The sequence below is a fragment of the Argiope bruennichi genome, chromosome 2, assembly GCF_947563725.1.
Source record: "Argiope bruennichi chromosome 2, qqArgBrue1.1, whole genome shotgun sequence".
Lineage (NCBI taxonomy): Eukaryota > Metazoa > Arthropoda > Arachnida > Araneae > Araneidae > Argiope > Argiope bruennichi.
The window spans coordinates 109,048,579-109,066,541 of NC_079152.1; the positions used below are offsets into that span (position 1 = coordinate 109,048,579).

At 26.9% G+C, this 17,963-nt stretch overlaps 1 protein-coding gene across 3 annotated transcripts in view; it reads right to left on the reverse strand.

The window, feature by feature from the left end:
- LOC129961882 (RYamide receptor-like) overlaps positions 1 to 17,963 on the reverse strand; it is a 327,448-nt gene that overhangs the window by 183,843 nt on the left and 125,642 nt on the right. Inside the window, exon 1 of one of the 3 annotated variants that reach the window (XM_056075502.1) lies at positions 8,585 to 8,701. The exons of the other annotated variants lie outside the window; for them this stretch is intronic. The gene's annotated coding sequence lies outside the window, so the exon portion shown is untranslated. Of the gene's footprint in view, positions 1 to 8,584; positions 8,702 to 17,963 lie in introns of those variants that run through there. 3 annotated transcript variants of the gene reach the window in all.

Genomic DNA, 17,963 nt, shown 5'->3' on the forward strand with positions numbered 1-17,963 from the left:
TTAGAAATATTAAATTAGTCAGATAGAATGGATTTGACTATCTGGAATGCGGAGTGAAAAAAATATTCAAATATGTTTTTTCGAAATCTTGAAAAAATCTTGAGGTAATCTTTTCATAATAAGGAGTTCACTTTAAATTTTCTAATGGATTTTTCCAAAAACTGATTTTAAGAAACTTTATATATATATATATATATATATATATATAGTATCAAAGTTATCAAATTTGAATAAATAATCATCAAATGAATGAAAATATTCATAACTGCAATCTAAAATACTCCAGAAAGAGTTTAAACATTGCTTTCATTAAAATTATTTAATTATATTTTTAAATGTTTCCAACTATTAAAAGCATTTGAAAGGGGGCTTTATTGTAATAATAATGACATCATATCTTACACTTCGATTAGGAAATATTCTTTATTGCTAAAAAAAATGAAGTTTTCTTTTCTACTGATGAAATTGAATTTCATTCTGAGCAAATGAAAGAATGTAGGGCGTTAATTGAAATATTTTTATTTTTTTAGTCTGGAAAAGCTGCAATAATTAGGAATTTAGTTATTTAGGAAAAAATGTAAAGCAGACAACTATATAATATTAATTTCATGTGATTAATAGTCAGTTGTAAAGGTTCAAATATAATTTCAAAATATCTAAGGCGTCTTAGAAAAATTAAGAGTTATGTTCGTTGAGCATAAAATTAAAAGAAATCAAATCAAGATTTCAAAAACTTTTAATGGTGCTTTCAATTTTTTTCAATCAATTTCACACTAATTTATATACTATTTAATTACAACATATTCACCCTCTATTGAACTGACAGAAATGTATATTATAATTTGAAAAATATAATTTATACTATTGAATACCAATCGAGAGTTGATGGAGCAATTTGTTTAATTTTATTTTACGTAATTTTTCATGTGAGTCACTAGATGATGCTTAGACATATTCACCACGATTTAAAATGATAATAATACATAATATAATGTAAAAAATATAAATTATGCTATTTAATGCACTAGGCGCATGATTTGTTTAAATCTCATTTCCATAGTTTTTCACGTGAGTCACATGAAAAATTATGATGAGATGAGATGAATGATATGGAGCACAAACTCATTTTTTAACGAAACTATAAAAAGAATGAGGAGACATATTCTTCAAGCTGCATGTTTCAGACTAGCTGCTAATGAGTAAAAAGACTTGCGTGATTATGAGGAAGAATTATGTAAAATTTTTATCACGCATTTTAGTGAAATGAACACTGAGAAAAATATTTGGAAGAGATAAAACCGGTCATCACAACATTCTGAGACGGTTTTGTAATTTCAAAAATAAGTAACAAATCTGCAAGGCCAAATGATTGTAAGAATGTAATGGATGCAGTTAGAGATTACATTCTCTAATACTTAGTTCATGAACTTTATACAAATTAACATATCTGGCTTGAAAAAAATTGACGCTTCAGAACCAACGGTTTAGAAAATGTTTAATCGCTGATTTGTAAAGGTACAAAGTACAGACAATAGAACAAATGAAGCTTTGTAACAATGAAATATTCCATTGCCTGTGAGAAGAGTTGATGCGTATAAAATCTCTTGCGATGAAGATAATGTCTCAACATTTGTAATTAATAGGAGGAAAAGAGAAAAATTTCTAATTTCAATGGAGCATTGTGCATTTTTATAATTATAATACTTTTTGACATACAGGGAATTTAAATCCGATGATAATTTTTAATTATTCTGAACACTCTTTATTACAAAATATCGCTGCAATCTATGCAATGAATAGTGTAATCCCCAGTATTATGTAATATTAGCTTTAATTAATTTGGAAGGAGGGAGATGCAATTGCTAAGCACATTTTTCTTTAATTGCATATGTTTCTTCTTTTTCTAAGTTTATATTAAACGTTTGTAAAACATCACAAACTTTGAATTTTAACTCAAGAACAGCTAAATCTGGAATATTACATGAAAACTGTAATTATGTAATATAATCTAGTTGTTAGTATACTTTTCCTATATTTATCGCGTCTATATACGAAACCAGTGGAAGTGGTCTCTCTAAAACTTTCTCATACATTCTCTAATAAACTTGCTATGCCAGAGAACTTCTTATATGGTATTGGCGTACAATAGTTACGAAATATTAACTTTACCATTTTTACTGAATCTATTCTGTCACTCTAGGCAGTTATTTGGCGATTAATTCTTGGCATGTGGTAATAGTATCACCTAAAAATCGAATTTGTGTTTTATACACGCTTTTTTTTTCAACCTTTGAAATAAAAAATAATTCCACAAAACTGAACTTTCAGTCACAAAATCCCATACGAAATTTGATATGTTTAAGTCACTGCGTTTTTGAATTATCGTATTTAAATGTTTCTGAAAGTATAAATCGTCAGACAATCAACCTTTTGATGGATTTAACTAAAAATTTGACTGACGCCTACAATATATCTGTATACCGAATATCATATATATTGAGATCTTTTCGTTTTGTACCTGCCATGTAAGCTTATAATAGAACAGCCGGACAGACGGACTTCCTCTTTACAAAGTTTACTCAAAATTTGATAAAAATCTGCAAATTTGGTGTAAAAACCGTATACCAAATTTGAATTGTCTAACTCAAAGCATTTTTTAGCTATCTTTGACACAGACAGACATAAACGCCACGATACATCCTCGAACATGGAACTCTGAGGGTTCCCAGGTCACAGACAGACAGACAGATGGACATTTCCTTTTCCAAAAATTTGTTTTTCGAATTCAGGGTGGTCTAAAATGTGGAGATTCGTCAAAATCTCGAGTTCGAATTTTTTGACGATTATAATACTTTCTCTATACTACCTATACGAGAAAGAAAAAAAAGTGAAAGACATAAACTTTTAAGTTTTACAGTTTTCGAATTCTTTTTCGCAGCCCTTAAAACGTTTGACTTTTTACTCTAATTAATAATTATTCTAAAATTTTCAGATAAATGATATTTTTACTGTTATCCTTTGGTACAAACATATAAAACCTCGCATTGAAATTTTCTCTCTAGAACAAGCACATGTAATGGAACACTTGAGAGTAGTAAACTTTATAGCTTGATTGAAACAAATTGTTTCTCGGCTTTATTGTTATTGCGAAAACCAAAATAATAGGAAAGGAAGGGATAGAAAGTAGAACTGCTCATCACTTGGAATAAAAAGAGTGGTGAGAATGAATGTGCTTTCTTTGTTGTTATTAATTTTAAGACAAATTATCCAGTCAATAACGATTTTCAAAGAGAAAAAAAAATTAGCGTGGCGCTGTATTTTACCCCATTATTAAACCATTATTACAGAAGCATTCTTCCAAAAATTTTCTTTCATCAAAAGTTTGCTAGAAAGGCTCAAAATGCTACTATTTCGGAAACTGCTATTATCTTTGGAAATAATCGTCAAATCAAGTACACCGTTTTTTAATTTTTTTTTGTTATTATTAAATAGTCTATAGAAAATATTTGCTTTATTAACTTTTACTCAAAAAGTTGGGGTTTTTTTTATAAATTTAGAATGTATATATCTGGGTTGAATAAGGATTATTTTTGCTTTCAAATGTTTGGTTTTTCCGTTGTATATTTTTGATACGCCGAATTATCTAAAAGTCACTGCTAAAAAAGTGATAACTTATTCTTTTGTTTTAATTACTGTTTTTCAGTTTTATTTATTTATGTGTGATACTATACGTGGGGAGTAAGGAGTGGAAAATTCAAAGCTTCTAGATAATGTTTGGAGACTTTTGTAATAGTTGTCCTTCTTTACTTAATTTTGATAGATTTAATATCCTGAGTAGCCAGACAGAGCATCGCATACATTTTTAGATTCAACGTAAGTGATGGCATTCCAAGTGGATTAAAAAAATTAAGTATGATAATAAATAGCTTATTCTTCATCTTTATATTGTCAACAGTTCATTATTGTTATAGTTATATGTAGTAGAATTTTTTGGTTATTTTTTGTTCCACTTATTTAATATTAGTTTCACTCTGGAAAGACAAAATCGCTTGTTCGCAAAATCATTGCTGCATGTGTACTTTTCCAAATGAGCAGAGAAAAATTTTCTATTAATTGATTCAAAGAGATTACTGACTCACAAAAATTGGTTGCTATTTGATTGTTCTTGTTGTTGTTTCTAATGGACTTGCCATGGATAAGCTAGATAACGAAGTCAGCAATTTTAAGCCGAGGATGCATCTTATGTTTTAGTAGTGCCAACTAGGGCCAAGAGCGATTTGGATGAATTGAATGAATACACAATGCAATATTGAGATAAAACACAAGTAAATATGCGCTATTCAAACACCAATATGCATTTACGGATTATCAACGTGCCTATAAATTATTGTACATTTATAAAAAGAAAAATTGTTTGCATTTATTTTAATAAAATCTTTCTGGTTTAGTTTCGATTTTAGAATGCGCCTTTACCCCATACTATTTTAGGAGCCTTAATATAAGAAGATTCTTTAATACTAGAACTACCAGAGATTGATGTAGACACAGATTCTAATGAGAAAACGATAAGTCATTTTTACTAATTCAGTAATTTCAGTGTAAATATTCAAAATCCGTTTGATTTTCAGATTTCATGATGTGAGAATAAATATAAACATAATGGAAAAAAATCCTATAATTCTATAATTCACGATTTTAAAAGGCTAGAAATCTATTGTTGAAAATACATTACTGAAAAAAAATCCTTTGACACTGTATACAAGCAATAGTTTGAAGCTGCTCTTTAAAATACATAAAAATGGAATAAAATCTATCAAACTTAAAAAGAGAAACAAAGTCGTAATGGAACAACTTTTTTCCACCTTATTGTTCTTAATTCAAGAGAAATATACCGATAGCTATCAGATAAGAAATCTTAAAATTTATTTTAACTCTCATTTTATTTTTCAACTTCAAAGCATGCCACTAGATAGACAAACTAAGAAAAACCATTGAAATACGTATGATATGCCAAATAAACTTCTTAAGAATATTAAAGCACTAAAATTTGAGAAAAAATTTAAGAAAAACAGAGAAATCCTTAAAAAAATAGTTTTTTTTACAAATAAATTTTTTCGCGCCCGCATTTAAAGATATATTACTAATTAAATGCAGAGTGGAAACTACACGAAGAAAGTAACTAAATTTTAACATAAGTTGAAGTGCATTAGTTATTCGAATTATTAAATAGTGAAAGAATTTTAATATTTCAACAACTCTTAGAATCAAAAATTTTTAGCAATCAAAGTCGATTAAAAATTAGTGAAATAGTTGTATGAAATAGAATTTATGTTACTGAAATGCTAATTTCTTTAAAAAAATTAAGGTGGTATAAAGTAATTGTGAGCATTAATACACCCAAATTATGAAGGCAAAATATTAAAAATTATTTTGCATCCTGCCCCCCCCCCCACCTTTAGAGAAGGGTTGTGACAACATTTTAATAGTAATTGTAATCAATTTAGGTACTAAAAAGCATGCGAGATCATTTTTGTTCGAATCCGCCAAGACGTCAAACAAACAAATGTTCGATTTCTTGCATATTAATAAGATAGATTTTTCACCCGAATTTGTATCAAGATGGATATATCACCTTTAAAATTCTGTCTCGTTAATAAATTTATTGCCGGAATAATTTTAAGTTATAATATCTTTACAATAATTCCTTTTGAAGCTGCGATTTATATCTAAGATATTTTTTTGTAATTTATATTTTAGATATTTCATTTTTAATTTTAATAAACAAAACATCATATTTATTTTTCTAATAATATGTTATATTTTAAGGGATCAAGGCAGATTTCTGGGGCGAAGTTACAAATATTACAAAACTGACAAAATTAGAAAAAGTGTAATTTCAGAAAATGTAACATCCCAATAATATTGTAATTCAATAATTTTCATAAATAATTTGTTCATGAATTTCCATTCATAAAAATAAAAATCATCATTTTTCGTCTGTCACCTGTAAATTATAGAGATTCCTTTATATTTTTTTCTAAATAGTTTCTATTCCAAGAAGAGTTATCGCAAATTATGGATTATTATCTATTCAAACCTTTTTTGAAAGAATGCAATAATACATCAACACCAACTGATAAGATATATAATAATTGTTACAAAATGAAACAAACTACAAGCTTCTGCAATTTCAAAATTGTACATTTCATGTAATGTTTCTAAATGAACATTATATTCCATTCTAAGTGAAAAAAAACGCTATTATATATGATGTAGAACATTCTATTACTTTTCCTTAGAAGAAAGGCTTCAGTTATCAGTATTTATCATCTTAAATAAAACACTTTAAAACGTATAGTTTTGAACAAAGTTTAAAAATAACGAAATATTTCAGATGAATCTTTTCCAGCGTAAGAATCTTTCTAAAAATTGTCATTAATCATGAAAGGATTATAATAGCTTTCTCATAAAAGAAAATGTCGTGGGGAAATCACTGTAATCGTCAAAGTTTTAAACCTCGGAAACATGGCAGATTTCCATCTTTTATAACTTTTTGGACATGAAAGAACCATTTCTGGAATTCCAACCGCCTGCCTGAGAACGCAATGCCTCAGAAGTAGAATAAGCATGATGAACTTAATAATGTATGAGTTCTTTATATCAAAATTAAATATTCCTATCAAAGTTTCGGCATCATCTGACACGGAAAAATATGTCTCACTGTCTATATAAATACAGGAAAACACAAAATGTTTTAAAATGTAATAAGCTATGTGCATTAATTTTCATAAATGAATTTCGCTTTAAAATTGAAAATTTGCAACTTAGTATAGATTAAACCTGTTTAGAAATAGCATTATTTATTTGTTTGAAATTACCCAAATACACACAGACATAAATGTTGAAATTAAAATTTAGATTTTTCTAAAATTTTGGTCAATTATTCAACGAGAATAAATTAAAATGTGTATTTGATTGCATCACCTGGAATTTTAGTAGTATAAAGTTATACATAAAAAGAGTCATATTATGTCTATAAATGCGAATTTCGAGATTCGAATATTTAAAATAATATCTAGTAATAATGTCAATCGATTGCAATCGATATAATATCTAGTAATAATGTGAATTGATTGCAATCGATATAATATAATAAATATGAGAAAAACAGAAAAAAATATATTTTGAAATGCGTATAAATAGGTATGATAATATTTTAATGAAAAAATTTGTAAAGATAGCAAATATTTTTTTAGCAAATATATTGTAGTCAGTTTAATCGAGTATAGTTTAAAAAAACTGATAAAAAAGCTGAAAGTTAAAATTTTGAACGGATTAAACTTAGATAATACCAGAGGATACTTAGATTTAAAATAATATTGTTTTGCTTAGAAATATTTATTACTTGTACTTATAATTTAAATAGTGTAATTTGTTGAAAAAATTACACTATTTTGTGATTGATGTTTAAGTTACTGATGTGCTCCAAATGAGCACAAATCTACTTCAAACGGGTGGAAATGCACGATAAATAAGCAACAAATCAAATCATAGTTCATTTTATACATTCTAAGTAAATGAGAAATATTGAAATATTTCCACAATTCCTTTGGATTTCTTTTATGCATGCGTATGGGACACATTATTGTTGATTCAACTAAAAGTATAATTATCTTGAAAATTATTGAGAACTTAATTTGTTCTTAAATAAAAATTTTGATAATTTATTTCACACCATTCTTAGGTTTTTTTCCTGACATTTATTAAGTTAAATATAGTTTTAAAGTGTGTTTATTTATTTTATTACTGTATATTTATTTTAATCCACTTTTACTTCCATATGATCCGTGTAAATTATTTCTCCTTAGAGTTTTCATTTCAGAACAGATTCAGAATCAATTGAAAGAGAAACTTAATTAGAGAATGTATTAGGAAAATAAAAAGTAAGGCTGCGATTTGGATAACACATATTTGCTCAATATATTGCAATACATTTTTAATGAAATAAGATGCTTTTACTAATAAAATAAAATGAGTTTACTGACACGATGACTATTATCACCTACTCTTATTTTATTCAATAAGTGATACCTGAAAGTTATTTATAGTATGATGTTGGTATTCAATTCCATTTAAAAATTAGGCATAATACTTTTCAACAGAATCGTATGAAGATATAGTCATTTGAAGGAACATCAATAATAAATTCAAACTTGATATTCTAGTTTCGAGAAACAATAATTGTTTTTAACATGTTTCTATTCTAATGCATATAACTATAGAGCCAAGGATATAAATACAAAAATTATTGTCACGTATTTCCTCTTTATTCTATTCAGAGTTTGTCATTAAAGAATAATTTTTGTTCGATTTTATTTTAGCACATTTTTAATAACAGAAAAAAATATATCGCTGCATCCAAGTCAAACACTATACAATAAAAATATCACCAATCAAAAAATAAAATAACATAAATAATTAAAATCAAAAGAAAGAGAATAAATAATGCAGCCAAATAAGACTAATAAATAAACTTTGTTCTGTATCAGAAAATGTATTTAAATATTCATTCTGATTTACTTACTATTTCTTGCATTTCAAAATTATTTGTGTAAAGCAGTATCATGAGAAGATGAATAAGAGTTCAAAACTTGAATCATTTCGCAAATCATCTACTCTTCATTTATCACATTACTTCCTTTTTCATATATGAATACTAATAACTCGAAATGATCATAAGATCATTAATAATATAAAAATATCAAAGTGCAGCGAATATAACACTAATTTTCATTTTTTCTGTAAGGATTAAATATAATGAACAAAAATTGCTTTAAATATGAAATTAAACGATTTTTGATATGAAATTTTTTTGATGCCAACGTTATGATTAGTAAAAAAGATACTTGTGTTTAAAGAGTGTTTATGTTGGGAAGTAAGGGATCTGTAACAGATGGGATGCTATCTGTCTAGGTCAGTTCCTGTTAAATCGATCTTTGCACGTCTGTTCAAATGCGTTTTTTAATCATTGCCAATTCAAGATAACAACAAAACCCTTCGTTATTATTTGAAAATTTTTCTTACAGTCATTAATTACGAATGCAAAATATTTCTATATAATAATAATTTTTTTTGAAACTATGCACTAAACGTATCTTTCAGTTCATAGTGTTAGATTCTAAATAATATGTGACAGTAAAATATATAATGTTATCAAAAAATAATATTATGATGAATGATAAAATTGTAAACAAAAAAAAAATTGTGGTAAATGGATGACATACAAGCGATAACCAAACGTGAAAAAATGGGCCTCAAACCCTTCGGTATTAAAGCACCAACGATAAACGCAAAATATCAAATAACCAAAACAAAAAACAACAACAAAAAAAACCGAAAATCAGCAGCTGGTTCATTTGCATTAATGTTTTCCAGAATATCATCGGTATAATTAAATAGTGTATAATAAAAAAAGAAAAAGAGGGAATAAAACGTTTTAAAAAGCGAAAAATGGTTTAAAAAATTTATAGGTGCAGGTATAAAATAAATACGTGAAAAACATAATGATATCCATAGACATTTATGACATAATGATAATCGATAGATTTTTAATTAAAAGTAATTCAACAATCAGAATGGCAATTTCTCCACGATGGAAATTAAGTAAGGTTTTCAGTTCCATATCCAACTAGCCGCAGTTGAAGTTGGTTATTCCATAATTCGCACTTTTTAATGTTTTAAGTCGAATATACTGTCTTCCCAAAGAAATGTTTATTATCTTTGACAGAAATGTCTTATTCCACAAAATCTTTTCTTCCATATTTATACTTATTTTCATGTATGACATAAAAAACATAAGCTTTTTAAAAAATTATTAAATAAATTAATATGATTTTTTAATATGATTTTAATTTCATTTTCTTTTAAAAGTCAATGAATTAAAAACATATGACAAAGGAGAACTGGCTTATTTTCTGTTGATATAATTCACATTGTTAATACCTGATGAAGAAATCTGATTTATCTCTGAAATACTTGGATTGCTTTTCTGGGCAATTTTTAGAGGAAGACTGGGCTATTTTTTCTAAGCACTCATGGAAGGAAACGGGCTCAAATTCATCAGTACACAGCTCAAGGACAGTGATCAACTCGTCGATGATCGACATATTTCTCTGACATTTTTTTAAAATAAAGAGTTGTTTAAGAGCAAAAGGCACATCTCTTTGTCACCTACTCCTTTTTAACATATGTTCCTTAATTCTCTGATATAAATACAAAATTCTGCATCCGATATTTTCTTTGTTGTGTACACAAAAAATATTGCATGGGAATATTGTGGAGTATGCATGTGTGCACGCACATTACCTGAAGTGGGGCAATCAAATTATGCTTGGCAGGGAGCCTTTGCAATTGAAAAAGGACATAACGAGTACCATGATAGAAGACTAAGAAAGTCAATTCTGAAAAACTTCACTACACTTCGTGTCATTTTTAAAGGTAAATTAAAGGTCATTTTTAAAGGTAAATTAAAGGTCATTTTTAAAGGTTAAAAATAATATTAAATTATGTTTAATTGAAAGAAACGAAAGTTTCTGAAGGATGAATTAAATTATTTAAATCCACATAATTGCAATTATATGGCTTTTAAATAAAGTCTAATAATTTTTTTTATTCATAATTGTAGCTTTAGTACTTTTTACTTACTTTAGTATTGTACATAATTGTAGCTTTAGTACTTTCTTTATGATAACTAAGGATTTTAAAGTTATTTTTGGAATAGTTTTTTTGAGTCCATAAACATTTTTCAATTTTTTTTAACAAGTAAAATGTGAAGAATATTTTTTAGTTAATAATAGTAAATAAATTGATAATATATTTAGTAAATATATTTAGTTAATAATAGTAAATATATTGATAATATATTTAGTAAATATATTTAGTTAATAATAGTAAATATATTGATTAAGTATTTTGTACTGATTGAAACAATTTATGTTAATTAAAACAAAATTATGCATTGAGAACGGAATATATTTCCCCTATTCCTTTCAAAATTATATGGGTAATTATTTTATTATTAATAATAAATATTTAAGAGAAAGCTTTGTAAATTTATTTTAAAAAAACACAATCATGAATTTTTAGGACAATTTTTATGGGGTTATAAATACGTATATGTCCAGGAGAAATTATTTTATCTTCTAAGTCAGCTTTAAAAACGTGGCTTATTAAAAAAATATTTAAGTCATTATTTTCTTCTTTTTTAATCTTGTTTGTGTGAAATTTCGAAATCTATTTCAAACTAACTTCTGGATGAGATACATCCCAAGAAAAAAATGTGTGCTAAATAGTGAAGAAAAACTAGTTGATATTGTATTGCTATCCATATCTAAGCTTTGTTTAAAGTGTCCAGCTCCTCTAAAAGCTGTACATTGCAACCAAACAAACAGGCAAGATGTCGAGTTCTTAATAACATGTTTAAAAAAGATAATTATTTTATATTTCTAGTAGAGTGTGAAGATAAATGTTTTAACCTACTATCTTTAGTTCAGTTAATTAACATTTAATCATTATAAATACTAGGGGCTACTGGCAACCAGCCATTAATAGTACTAATATATCCATGTCAGCCAATTTAAGTTAGCTGCATCCTATCACAACAAAAGAAAGTATTATTTTCATTATATTTGCACGCTAAATGTAGAATTTTCTTGTGTTCATGATTTCTTTCAACAAATAGCCAAAATAATTCGACAAAATCGATTTAGAGGTTAAAATTGGAGGCTCAGTGAAAGATTTATTTTACTATTTCTTTAAAAAGAGAATACCAAGTGAACACTGTTGGAGAACTAGAGGTTATGAGTTTTAATATGAAATAAAATAAAATGAAATCGGTGATTATCGGTGTCTAACATCGGTGTGTTTGTGGTCGAGGAAATCCACCAATTTTCTCCATAAGAGGAAGTAGTGTGTGTGTTTTAGAGTACTTTAGAGTACTTATATATATATATATATATATATATATATATATATATATATATATATATATATATATATATATATATATATATATATATATATATATATATATATATATATATATATATATATATATATAAGTATATATATATATATATATATATATAAGTATATATATATATATATATATATATATATATATATATATATATATATATAAGTATATATATATATATATAAGTATATATATATATATATATATATATATATATATATATATATATATATATATATATATATATATATATATATATATATATATATATATATATATATATATATATATATATATATATATATATATATATAATGATCAGAATGATGGATGCATGGAAAGAATACTTTTTAAAATTTGAATTAATGAACTTTTATGTAAAATAAAACAGAAACTTGTAAATAATTTTTTTTACATAACATTTTTCTGAATAATTATTTTATTTTCCTCGACTAATAAATGGTCGCTAAGAGCAAGCTTTCTACAATTGATTGAGATCATTGATTGTTTTCAAAACTTTATATATGGAACAATTTTATGCGCAGAAGAGTAGGAGAAATGCTTAAAAATTTATTACATTAACATTATTTCGCTGAATAGAAAAGATATGATATGGATAATATATAAATAATGACATTTTTAATTTTTTCAGATTACCTTTATTGACAGAACATATTTTGTGTGTTCTTTAAAGCATTGTCTATCTGAAAGTATATGTTCATCTTAAATGATCTAGAATGTATCTATTCTATCTTGGATACATTTGACTCTCTATTTAAATGTTTAACTAATTTTAGAAATTAATATCACAGTCCGTTGATTAATTCTCAGCTAAATTTTATTAGAATACATTAACAGGTTAAATTATATAAAATCAGTTGTCGTAAAAAGCAGTCATTCTCTATGCTTCTTATTATTTAAATCCGTTTAAAAATTCTTATTTTTAAATAAGAATTTTTAATAAATCAAACAATTATCAGTACTTTAGCTGATATAATGAAGTTAAACGCATGCTTATTCATTATTCTGTGCATTTATTGAACCATTTCCTCAAAATTTATGACACAAGTAGAAAATTATTTCTTTATTAACATATGTATTATTGGTATTCTATCGTCCCACAAAAACTGAAAATGATTTATGAGCAAAGAAAACGAGTTAAATATGAGCTTACTTTTCCAATATGATTTTCAAAGCATAAATATCGATCGCTTCCTTTTTATTTTTAAAATTCGACGTATGTATTTGCACTTTTGAAACAAGTACGAGGAAAAACTTTTTCTGAAAACGTGAATATGAACATTTTTCCGATGGTAACAAATGTGGGAATGTAGGGAACTGCAAAATTCAAAACAAGTTTGTGTCGGTTTCTGAATATGAAAAGACAAACATGAACGAGTATTAAATAAATAGGAGGTATTCTAGGAATACATATTTGTTCTGAATATTTATGTTGGAATTTTCGTATCTGAGCTGAAATTTACTACAACTCTATGGAAAATAGAACGATAAGTTCTAGAAGATATAATGTTTTTTTCCTGGACATATTTAATGTGGTTTAAAACAAACTACTTCACACAAGTCGTGATGTTTTGATCTTGGATGGAATCAGAAAATGACAGATTTGCTTCTCTTTTTATGATAAAACAATTTCCACTTCGAGCAAAGCAATTTTTCAACATAGATATTAAAATATGCATTCTTTCACGTTCTAAAAAGGATTTTCTGGTTTATCCAGAATAATTCAAATACTTCCAGAGTAATACTTCGGCAACTTGAAAGAAACAGAAAAGGCAGAAATCACTACTGGGTGCCAAAATAAAACCATTTAGCTTGTCCTACTAGTACATCACTGATATAAAAGTAGTCGTCCAGGGGGCTGTATGACTCTTGATTGTAGTAGGTAAGATCAGACTATTTCTCCTTCTCAGTGGGACCCTTGGAACCTTTTACGGCAGAGGCTTCACCTGATCACGTTCTTATTCGTTTGGGCCTCTTCAGGCAGGATCTTATTGACAATCCATTGATAGTATTGGACATCTTCAGGGTGCACAGTTTCATAGACTTCATATAGCTCTGCTGTTCTTGTAGATGTGCAACAATATGCTGTTGTTTATAATGGAACTTACCATGGACATGCTCGCTGACAAGAACTGAGATTTTAAGCCAAGGGAGCATCTCTTGTTTTAAAAGCGCCAACTAGGGCCAAGAGTACGTCTTAGCTACTCACATTCGCTTACACAACCCCTTTTTACAGGGGGGGGGGCACATTCACACATCCAGATAGAACATATGAAGAACAACCATGCCCGAACTGGGAGTCGCACCCAGGACGCCCAGATCACGGGGAAGACGCGCTATCCCTATGCTAGGACGCTGGAACAACAACATGTAAATAATAGTATTATATGCAGTGTACAAAATCACAGAATCAGTTCCAAGTCGGATACCACAACCACTAAAAACGAAGCTTCCAAAGAACATAATGTCAGAATAGATGCTCTTTTCACATGCTATTGCATTATAAAAGCACAATGCTTCGACCATTGAAAAAAGCGTTAAGGGGAAGAAGATTTGCAATCGATGAAGAAGTTATCGATACGGTGCAAAATTGGTTACTGATACAACTGGAAAAGTGTATTGAAATCGAGGGTGTTATGTAGAAACATAATAAATGTTTCAGTTTTCTGTTATTAGAATAAATGCACCTCTTCTCCAATGTCTTTTTACTTTTTGAGTCTCCTTCTTATCTTAATAGAATAATAATTTTAATAATATAATAAACTTGTAGTCGCAAGGTTCATAATTGATGTTATTCATATGTTTTTTTTACGACAATGGTTTTAATTTGAACCAAATTCGCGAAGACGTTTAAAGAAAACAATGCATTTTTCCCCTTTGAAAAATGATAAGACGTATAAAAACGAGAGATATGTTTTAGAGCTAAATTAACTTAGTTTAACTAAATAAAATATTTTGTAAATAAAGAGCAAACATTCAAAAACTTCTCAAGAAGCAGGAACTTTAATTATTTTAATGAAGAAAACTTTTGATATTTTCTTGTTATTCTTAAATTCTGTTTAAGAATTGTTTTTCTTAATTTGTTCTGCTAAAGAAAATGTTCAGTTTCTTGTTCTATTTTTGAAATTAAACTAAAAACTTTAAGAAATGAGGCTAGAATTAACATTGGTATTTAATGCTCTTTTTTTTTACAACAAAAGAATGTTACATAATTTATAATAAAGTATTTCTTGGCAGTAAATTCGCAGATGTTAAAAAAAATTGATTAAAAGGAACTTATGGAATTAAGCAAAGTTGCAGTTTTTTATTAAGCGAGTATTTCAGAAGAAATAGGAAAATTAAATATATTTTTTTATTTTGAAAATATCCAAATGTATATGGAATACACGCGATATTTCAAGCTTGTGTAGATTACAAACGTAGATTAATAATTTATATGCTTTATATTAAATTATTTCCTGGAATATTTTAGAAATAAGCGTTTTTGAATAGCAAATTTTTCATAATTTAGTCCCATTAAATAAATTATGGATTTTTAATTTTCTTGATATTATAAGGATACAGAATTACAGAGAGGAAAAGAAAATTATTTTTTTATGAAAAGGCAAAAAAAGTTATTCTGTTAACATTGTTAACATTCTGTTGAGAATAAATAGCAGAAAAAATGGTTGAAATGGTATCAAATGGTATCTCAAAAATTGAGATAAAAACTTCAAAAACTGTGCTTGAGGTACTTTAATAAATCGAAAAAATTATCTATTTATTCTTTAAAGTTTACACAGATGTAATTTTGTAACTGATTTTTCACTACATTTCAGAATGCATTAAAAATTCAGTTTTATGCTAATTGTGAAACATAAAACTTTGAAATTTTTCATAATTTTTTTATAAACTAATTCATTAATTTTTATAAAAATCTTACGGTTCCGTAGAAAAGACTGCTGGTGCATTTGAGGAAAACGACTAGTAGGTTCCGCAATGTTTATAATAATGAATAATAAACTACATGAAAGAAAATGAAATATATAAAAACTACATAAAATAATGAAATAAAATAAAATATATAAAAACTACATAAAATAATGAAATAAAATAAACTTTTAAAAACATATTTTAATAACTGATCAAAAATTTTAAAATCAGAACCAAGTGGTAAATATACAAAATGCCAGAAATAGCACCAAAAGGAAATTAATCCCTAATAATACTAGGAAGGAAATAGCTGAGCATTCATTAAATATATGTGATTAATATTTTAATTTACTAAAAGTATTTCCAGTAATGTTTTTTATAAAAAAATATTTTCGATTTTGAACATTTCAGCTCACGCAACCATTTTTTGAACATTAGCACACACACGGAGTCATTTTGTCCTCAAACTGTCAAGCACTTATTCCTTATCTTATCTGCTATTTGTATAAAAATAAAATAAGATCACAGTACATAAATGTTTTTCCATACAAATATTTTCTTATTTAAGATACAAATGTGATTTTTAATAAGAAAAAAACAAAAATAAACTTATCCCCTTCTTTCCTACCTTTCCTTTGTTCTTTTCCTTTTTCCCTATTCCATTCCGATAAAACTTATTATTTTAAATGTAAGAATATTTTTTCCTTTATTAAAATAACGGAATAATGAGAAAATCTATATATTATATATATTTTCTTTTAGAATTTTTTTGGGGAAAAACAGAAGCTTAAACATACAACCTTGAAAATTCATAACTTTTGTAGTTCATTTTTATATACATACTCAAAAACTACACTGATTATTCTTTATTCAGAATAAAGTGAATTGTTATCATAAATTACAGGACAATTTATTTATATTATAAAGGAATCCCTTTTATATAAAGATTTGATACTTTTTTCATGAGCAGGAGAGAACTCGATCAGATTTTTGTAGAATATTCAGAATTTGAATGCTCTTTTCTTGATCACATTCCCAAATTTCATGAATATATCTCGAATCTGAGCTATCATCATTCTCTGTATATTAGTAGGAATACTTTTGAAAAGATCTCTCAATCTGTGTTTCTCACTCTCAAAGCTATAACATTAAAAGAACCTGAAACATTAGCACACGTAGGGGTCAATTGGACCCAAAACCTCCTGTAAAAAATATGATACATTCTTTCATTTTTTCTGATATTCAAATCTTATTCTTCTATTTTTCCCATGAAGGTATAGGTAATAACAAATGTAAACTTTTATATATTCCTAGAATGTATAAATAAAAGAGAAATGATGAAGTCCAAAAGACCCCTTGTGTGTATTGACTGGCTAAATTAATATTTAAAGAGAGCATCTGGTTTTAATTTTAATTTTCATACATGGAAAAGCAATGATGTAGTCCAAAAGACCCCTTGTGTGTATTGACTGGCTAAATTAATATTTAAAGAGAGCATCTGGTTTTAATTTTAATTTTCATACATGGAAAAGCAATGATGAAGTCCAAAAGATCCCTTGTGTGTATTGACTGGCTAAATTAATATTTAAAGAGAGCATCTGGTTTTAATTTTAATTTTCATACATGGAAAAGCAATGATGAAGTCCAAAAGACCCCTTGTGTGTATTGACTGGCTAAATTAATATTTAAAGAGAGCATCTGGTTTTAATTTTAATTTTCATACATGGAAAAGCAATGATGAAGTCCAAAAGACCCCTTGTGTGTATTGACTGGCTAAATTAATATTTAAAGAGAGCATCTGGTTTTAATTTTAATTTTCATACATGGAAAAGCAATGATGAAGTCCAAAAGACCCCTTGTGTGTATTGACTGGCTAAATTAATATTTAAAGAGAGCATCTGGTTTTAATTTTAATTTTCATACATGGAAAAGCAATGATGAAGTCCAAAAGACCCCTTGTGTGTATTGACTGGCTAAATTAATATTTAAAGAGAGC